The 7,890-nt window shown below is 42.6% G+C and overlaps 1 pseudogene across 1 annotated transcript; it reads left to right on the forward strand.

Annotated features, from left to right (window-relative positions):
* The first annotated feature begins 302 nt into the window (after positions 1–302).
* Positions 303–3,643, forward strand: LOC103725697 (annotated as a pseudogene). The gene is made up of 2 exons (XR_001872170.1): positions 303–2,468; positions 2,872–3,643. The product of XR_001872170.1 is annotated as a ubiquitin-like modifier-activating enzyme 1 pseudogene (transcript).
* Positions 3,644–7,890: the final 4,247 nt, after the last annotated feature.

Here is a 7,890-nt window from a genome sequence, read left to right on the forward strand (position 1 = left end):
AAGCAGTGCTATGAAACACTGTCCCATGGACATGACATGGTTATTACAGATATGGACTCACAGCAGCTGGTGCCTGCAGAAGACCAAGCCAGTTAAAATTTCCAGCATGGGTATTGGCTGCTGGGGTAAAAAGGAGGTGGCAGGGAAGATCACTACTGCAGCGACCGGTGGAGGAGAAGGCAGCAGCGATGCTAGGTGGCCCAGGAGGCAGGGAGGAGGAGGAAAAAGAGGAGGGTGGCAGAGGACCTTGGCTTTGGCTCCTTGGGGAGTTGGAGGTGGCAGGACCTGGGGAACAGGCATTGATGTCCAGCTCGTCCAAGAAATATCGTGTGTCTGGGCCTGATCCAAAGCCGGGTTCTAACTACTCCTCTGCCCAGTCTGTGCCAAGTGCCCTCTGTGCCAAATAATGGAATGGTGAAGAACGGCAGCGAAACAGGCCTTTACTCCCAGCAGCTGCGTGTTTTGGGCCATGAGGTGAAGAGGCTCCAGACATCCAGTGTCCTTGTCTCAGGCTTGTGGGGCTTGGGTGTGGAAATTGCTGAGAACATCATCCTTGGTGGGGTCAAGGCTGTTACCCTACATGACCAAGGCACTGCTCAGTGGGCTGATCTCTCCTTCCAGTTTTACCTGAGGGAAGAAGACATTGGTAAAATTCCAGCTGAGGTATCTCAGCACCAACTTGCTGAACAGCTATGTTCCTGTGACTGCCTATATTGGACCACTCTTGAGGACTTCCTCAGTGGCTTCCAGGTGGTGGTCCTCACCAACAGTTCTCTGGAAGACCAGCTGCAGGTGGGTGAATTCTGTCATAGTCGAGGCATCAGACTAGTGGTGACAGACACATGAAGCGTATTTAGGCAACTTTTCTCTGACTTTGGAGAGGAAATGGTTCTCACAGATTCCAACAGAGAACAACCATTCAGTGCTATGGTTTCTATGGTCACCAAGGACAATCCTGTGAACTTACCTACCCAGATGAGGCCTGGCACAGCTTTAAGAGTGGTGACTTTGTCTCATTCTCAGAAGTTCAGGGCACGATCCAACTCAGTGGATGTCAGTCCATAGAGATCAAAGTGATGAGTCCTTATACCTTTAGTATCTGTGACATTTCTAAGTTCTCTGACTACTATATCCATGGAGGCATTGTCAGCCAGGTAAAAGCACCTAAAAAGATTAGCTTTAAATCCTTGTTGGCTTCCTTGGCAGACCCTGAGTTTATGATGAATGACTTTGCCAAGTATTCTTGCCCTGCCCAATTACACATTGGCTTCTAGGCCCTTCACCAAGTCTGTGCTCAGCATAGCCGGACATCTAGACTTGTAATGAGGCAGATACAACAGAACTGGTGGCCCTAGCACAGGCTGTGAATGCTTGATCCCCACCCACAGTACAGCAGGACAACTTGGATGAAGACCTCATCCAGAAGCTAGGTTATGTTGCTACTGGGGATCTGGCACCCCTAAATGCTTTCGTTGGAGGACTTCCTGCTCAGGAAGTCATAAAGGCCTGTTCTGGAAAGTTTATGCCCATCGTGCAGTGGTTGTACTTTGATGCCTTTGAATGTCTCCCAGAGGACAAAGAGGCTCTTAAGGAGAACAAGTACCTTTAGTGTCAGAATATTTATGATGGGCAGATAGCTGTGTTTGGCTAAGACCTACAAGCTGGGCAAGAAGAAGTACTTCCTGGTGGGTGCAGGGGCCATTGGCTGTGAATTGCTCAAGATTGCTCTTGATTGGGCTAGGCTGTGGAGAGGGTGGAGAGATTGTTGTCACAGACATGGACACCATTGAGAAATCAAATCTGAGCAGTTTCTCTTCTGGCCCTGGGATGTCATGAAGTTAAAGTCTGACACAGCCATAGCAGCTGTGCACCAAATGAATCCATACATCCAGGTGACTAGTCACCAGAACCCTATGGGTCCTGACATAGAGCACATCTATGATGATGATTTCTTCCAAAACTTGGATGGTGTGGTGAATGCCCCAATGTAGATGTCCACGTGTACATGGACTTCCACTGTGTGTACTGTAGGAAACCATTGCTGGAGTTGGGCATATTGGAGAAAAAGGGCACCGTGCAGGTGGTGATCCCCTTCCTGACAGAGTCATACAGCTCCAGCCAGGATCCACCAGAGAAATCCATCCCTATCTGTACCCTGAAAAATGTCCCCAATGCCATTGAGCATACTCTGCAGTGGGCCCCAGATGAGTTTGAAGGCCTTTTCAAGCAGCCATCAGAAAATGTCAACCAGTATGTCACAAAGGCCAAGTTGTAGGGCAAACATTGTGGTAGAGGCTGTGTGAGCACAGACTTAGAGTGACTGCATGACCTGGACCTTCCACCACTAGGACACTCAATAATATAACAACATCTGACAACTGCTGCACAACTTTCCTCCCAACCAGCTCACCAGTTCTGGAGCTCCATTCCAGTCAGGGCCCAAACGCTGTCCAGGTTCCAGCTCCAGAGTTCACCCCTGTTCTAGTTTATTTCTCCATTGCTGCGACAAAACACTCTGACCACTACCAACTTGGGGAGGAAAGGGTTCATTCAGCTTACATCTCCCAAGTCACAGTTCATCAGGGAGCCCAAGGTAGGAACTCAGGGCAGGAACCTGGAGGCAGGAGCTGAAGCACAGGCCGTAGAGGAACTCTGCTTACTGTCTTATTCCCCTGTCCCCTCCTCAACCCACTTTCTTATACAACACAGGCCCACCTGCCCAGGAGTGGCACCACCCACAGTGGGCTGGGCCCTCCCACATCACACAACAATCAAGAAGATGCCACACAGACATGGCCACAGGCCAGTCCAATAGAGGCAGTTCCCCAACTGAGGCTCCCTTAACTCAGGTGTGTCACGTTGACACTAAAGCTATCCAGCGCAACCCCCAAGTCTGGTAGCAAGATCCATGTTTCTGATGAGGAGTTGCAGAGTGCCAGTGTCTCTGTTGATGACATCCATCTAGAGGAGTTCAAAGCCACATTGCCGAGCCCAGACAAGTTTCCTGGATTCAAGATGTACCCCACTGAAAGGGATGAGGACAGCAACTTCCATATGGATTTCATTATGGCTGCATCCAACCTTTGAGCCGAAAATTGTGATATTCGCCCCCTGCAGACTGACACAAGTGCAAGTTAATTGCAGGGAAGATCATCCCAGCCGTTGCTACAACCACAGCTGCTGTGGTTGGCCTTGTGTGTCTGGAGCTGTACAAGGTAGTTCTGGGACACCAACAGCTTGATTCCTGTAAAAATGGTTTCCTGAACTTGTTCCTGCACATCTTTGGGTTTTCTGAACCCCTTGCTGCACTTCATCACCAGTACTATAACCAAGAGCAGACATTGTGGGATCACTTCGAAGTACAAGGGCTGTAGCCTAATGGTGAGGAGATGAGCCTCAAACAGCTCCTTGATTACTTTAAGACAAAGAAAAATTAGAGAGCACCATGCTGTCCCAGGGTGTGTCCGTGCTCTATTCTTTCTTCATGCCAGCTGCCAAGCTCAAGGAACAGTTGGATCCACCGATGACAGAGATTGTGAGCCATGTGTCAAAGTAAAAACTGGGCCGCCACGTGTGGGCACTGGTGCTTGAGTTGTGTTGCAATGATGAAAGTGGCGAGGATATGGAGGTCCCCTATGTATGATACACCATCCACTGATCTCCATGCATTCCCCTAGGATGGCTACAGTTCTCTCTCATCTAGATCCCTTCTAGTTCTGGGTTCCCATTTGGCTCTGGCAGTGGTCCATCTAGACAAGCCTGGTGTTTGCTTATCACCCACCTATCTGAGACCCCCACCACTGCTTTGTACTTTGTTTGGAATCTGTATCGTAATAAAAAGACAATAACTCAGAAAAAAAGTTACAGTGTGGAGGGGGAGGGGCTCCTGGAACTGCACACTTCCCTGAGGAACTATTGCTGTTGATGGAGGCTGGGGAAGGGAGAGTTATTACCCTTTTGGGCACCACACTCATGCATATATGGACAGCAGTAACTGAACTCAGTGTATTTAAAAAAATAAAAAGGAGGAGCTTGAGATCTATCCCAGTAATTGAGAGCACTGGTTACTCTTGCAGAGGACCCAGGTTTAGTTCCCAGCACCCACATGGCTGCTACCTATTGGCCATAACTCCATTTCCAGGGTATCAAATGACCTTTTCTGATCTCCACAGGGATTGCATGAACATAGACATATATGAATGCAAAATACCCATACACATAAAAATTAATTAATTTAAAAAAAATTAATTAATTTAATAAGAGGATACGAAATTGAGAGAGAGACGTATTGGAGGATCCTTCCAGGGAAAGAATGGGGGTGAATATTATCAATATACATTGTATACATATATGAAATTTTCATAGACTAAAATAAAATAATAAGTAAAGGCAGATAAATCTTCATGGGAAATCATGACATCATTAGAGACAAGACATTAAGGCATTAATTTAAGATTTAATCAGTCAATGGCAATTTAACAAATGTTAACTGAGACTATACTATGTATATCTATGTATGGTACATATTTGAGTAATCTAATTTTTTAAAAATATAGGCTGTGAGGGCCACTGATATCCTAGAGGAAATGCCAAAATATGACACAAAAGGAGGACACAAAGCTAACTTTGGCTACATGTCAGGAAAATAAGGAACTGAGATACTTTTGTGGTATTCAAAGGGGAATTAGCTCATTTGAAGATGGAAAATGTTCAGGAGAATTTCAGTGGAACACATATGCTGTTGTATTTGGAAAATTAGAAATAGAATAGACACGTTAGGCATTGGAAATATGAGGAAAAGTCAAAAAAGATAAAGTGAATATATCTGTTTAGAGGGACTATGACAGCTTGTGGTGAGAGACATGAGCCAGAGGTAGATTTTTAAGGTTTAAAATCATGGACCAAGCACTGTTGAGGTGAGAAATACACAACATAAGAATCTTTAATTAGGGGCTGGAGTGATGGCTCATTAGTTAAGAGCATGTGCCGCTCTTACGGAGGACCCAGGTTTGGATCTCAGCACCCACAGCATGTGGCTCACAACTGCCTGTAACTCTAGTTCCAAGGAATCTGATGTCCTCTTCTGGCCTCCATGGCCACTTCACCCATGTGCACCACCCATACAGACACACATGCATACATATAATTTTTAAAAGAAAATAAAATGTTTAAAGATTAAAAATAATTGGAGACATTTTAGTAATCTTCTTGTTTTGCTTCTTTGTTATATTAATATTTGTATTTATATATTTTTATGTATTTGTATTAATATTTATATTATATATAGATATTATATATTAATATATGCTTATTCTTTAAGAATTTCATACGATGTGTTTTGATCATATTCAGATCCGCTCCCTTTATCTCCTCTCAGATTCAGTTTCCTAATCCTCATGTTGTGTCCTCTTCTTATTTTCTAAATGCTATATGTAGTGCTCTTAGAAATAGGATCTTAAAAACAAGTTCTGGTGGGTAACTAAAAGCCATGGCAATAGTCAGTATTATCTGAGAGTGTGTGGTCAATGACTTCAAAATATACAGCCCATTCCTGACATTCAGATTTTTATTTGCTAGCCTGTAGTATGTGGTAGGGGCATTGTCCCCCTATTATAGGGTAAATTAAAAAAGCTTGTACATAAGCATGTTTCTGTATGCATTTTTCAAATGGCCTTTAGTAATATTTTTAAGTTTTATATACTTATTTTTTGAAATAAATTATATTGGGCATTTTTGTAGGAACCACATCCTGTGATCAGATACAGGAGACAGAAAATCAAGATGTGTAGACATTCAATTTAAATGGGCAGACAGAATACTTGGAGTTCAAGGAGAAGTAAGATATTAGGTTTTAAATAATGGTCAGAGAAAAGTATGTTACAGCACAGGGGCATGTGAGAAATCCTATATTTGGTCTATATTGGCAAGGGGGTTCAGTGCATAAAGGCACTTGCCCCCAGGCCTGAGGACCTGGGTTTGATTCCTAGGACTCACATGATGGAAGAATTGATTGCCGGATGACTTTGACCTTCACATATATGCTGTGGCATGTGTACCAGCACACATACCCACACACACAAGATGCATTTAAAATATTTTTTTAATAAAAGGAACTTCACATAGCTTGAGTATTCCTGTGTTGCAGGGTCTGACATCACAGGAGACTGTTCAGATATCCAGGGCTATCTTTTTTCTTTTATTTATATTTTTAATTTTGTGTGTGTGTGTGTGTGTGTGTGTGTGTGTGTGTATTGCCTGCATGTAGGTAGGTGCACCTGTGTCATGCAATACCTGCAGATATGAGAAGAAGGCTTCAGGTCCCCTGGAGCTGGAGTAACAGATGGTTGTTAGTTGCCATGTGGGTCCTCTACAAGAGCAGTCAGTACTCTTAATGACTGACCCATCTCTCCAGTTACAGAGAATCAATCACCTTTTTTTTATATTTCCAGACTCTCCATTCAACCAAACTCTGAAATATCTCTAATGAAAGAGGCAGATGTACTATCAAATACACAGTCTCTCTTTCCCAATTTCTTCCTGCTCTCACAAATCTAGTATTTATAAATAGTAAATGGAGATTTATTTAACTTCAAGCATGTTTTCCTTAAATGTGTGAATGTAGGACTGAGGAGGAAAGACCAAGAGCGAAGTACTTCTGCCTCCATCACACCAGTCTGGCATGTCACTGAAAGATTATGTATCATTTTATGAAACTGATTTGGAAAACTGTCAAAACTTATCCCAAATACATAAATACATTATCTTTTGTGAAAGAAAATACACATGTGACTGGGTGTGGCAGTATACACCTGTAATCCTAACACTCAGGAGACTGAGGCAGGCTGATTTAACTGGTCTCAATCAAAAGACTGATCTCAAACCAAACCAAACCAAACAAAACCAATCTAATAAATGGGGAAAAATTCCCCAACAAAAGCAGTTTATTTAAGGAACAGAAACAAATAGTCAAAATGGATTATGTGAAAAGGCAGTGTTTAAAATTAAAATATTGTTTCACTTTCTAACTAATCCTTAGAATGTGATACTGTGAAATACATGGTTTTCACCTTTTTCCTGGCATTTACCTCCTAAATTCCTTGGGATCGTCGAAGAAGTAGTTTTTTTTCTTTTCTTATTTTAATTTTTTGGGGTGTCTTATTGAGACAGGGTCTCCCTGTAGCCCCGGCTGGCCTATGTAGACCAGCCTCAAAGTCACAGAGAGTTCCACCTGCCTCTGCCTCCCAAGTGCTGGGATTAAAGGCATGTACCACCACATCTAGGGCTATCTTAAAGGGTCTTTTGTACTTTACTAAGGAATTTACACATGATCTTAAGCATTTTTTTAAATCTTTAACACCTTAAAGAACTGTTTCAATGAATGAATATATTTCCTATGCTTTGACATGAACATCTCAGATCTCTACTGAGTCATCCCTCAAAGAAGTCTTTTGTATCCACATATACTCTATTTAAGGGGAAACTCATACTACATGACATTATTATTAGCATTTTGTTTTATTTTAATTAAATTTTTTTTAAATTTTCTGTGTATGAGTGTATTGCCTCCATGTTTATAACTGCTCCCATGTTGTGCAATGCTCATGGAGGCCAGAAGAAGGCATTGGATCCCTTGGAGCTAGAGTTACAGTTTTTATCCACCACGTGGTAGCCAGTGTGCTTAACTGCTGAGCCATCTCTCCAGCCCCCACCCATTTTATTTTATAACCATTTCTCTGGACTATTTTGGTCACTGATAAAAACAGAATTAACTACTATGTCTGCACATAATAATATATATTTGATTAATGAGTGAGTTAAAAATTTTACAGAGCTGTTGATAAATTTCCATTGTCACATTTGTGTTTAAGGATGATCTTCATAAATGGAGTA

Source organism: Nannospalax galili, unplaced genomic scaffold, assembly GCF_000622305.1.
Source record: "Nannospalax galili isolate Female #2095 unplaced genomic scaffold, S.galili_v1.0 scaffold10, whole genome shotgun sequence".
NCBI classification, from domain to species: domain Eukaryota; kingdom Metazoa; phylum Chordata; class Mammalia; order Rodentia; family Spalacidae; genus Nannospalax; species Nannospalax galili.